Below are 883 nucleotides of genomic sequence, written 5' to 3'. Positions count from 1 at the left end.
AGTAGTAGAAATAATTTTTTTTGAAAAAAATGAGCTAGCCCGGCCCAGCCCATGGGCTAGCAAGGGGTGGACTGGGCTGAACATTTTGTAGCCTATATAAAATATGGGCTGACCCGGCTCTGTCCATATTTTTCAACTCACAAGGGCTAGGGTCGGGCTGGGCCGGGTCGGCCCATATTGACAGGTCTATACTAATGGTGTTGTGAATACAGGGAAATACTTTGGTCGTGGACTTAGTATTGCTCAAATATATAATTCTCAAGGTTCTGCCATTTCTTGGAACTGCGCATAGGTCTTAACATTGTTCTCTTTTCTGTATTTTTGATTGGAGTTTAACTATTGGTTTTTTTTTTTTTGAATTAATGAATCATTATAACTTTCAAAAAAATTTGGTATCCTTCAAGGGTTTTTGAGTGGAGGCACATTGACTTTCACTCTAAGCATTTTTTCTTTAATGTTCTCTCTCAAATTCTCTGTTGCTTAACATTTCTCTCTCCTATTCTTAATCATATTTTACCAGTTATTCTCTACATCTTATTCATCACCATATATATGTCACAACACAGACTGTATCAATATTTCTTTCTGTTGTATCCGACACATCTTTTTATTTATTTACAATACAAGAAGCTCCATTGGTAGCAAGTAGACGTACGCTGTGTGGAAATGTGGTGTTGCTTGCGGGATCATAATTGAACACTGCAACCAAAATGTCATTAATTAGAATATGTACATAAAAGGTCTTAACCATTTTCCTGTACTTCTTAAATCATAATTCTGTATCTTGAAAGAAAAACAGAATGCTGAACTCACCTACATCATCATGCACGTGTCACGGGCCACAGTCCAGACCCACCAGGAGGCCCAAGAGGTGACACAGTCC

The sequence above is a fragment of the Theobroma umbraticum genome, unplaced genomic scaffold (assembly GCF_002168275.2).
Source record: "Theobroma umbraticum cultivar Fairchild unplaced genomic scaffold, ASM216827v3 scaffold_50.0, whole genome shotgun sequence".
In the NCBI taxonomy this organism is placed as follows: domain Eukaryota; kingdom Viridiplantae; phylum Streptophyta; class Magnoliopsida; order Malvales; family Malvaceae; genus Theobroma; species Theobroma umbraticum.
Note: the sequence above shows the minus strand (reverse complement) of the source record.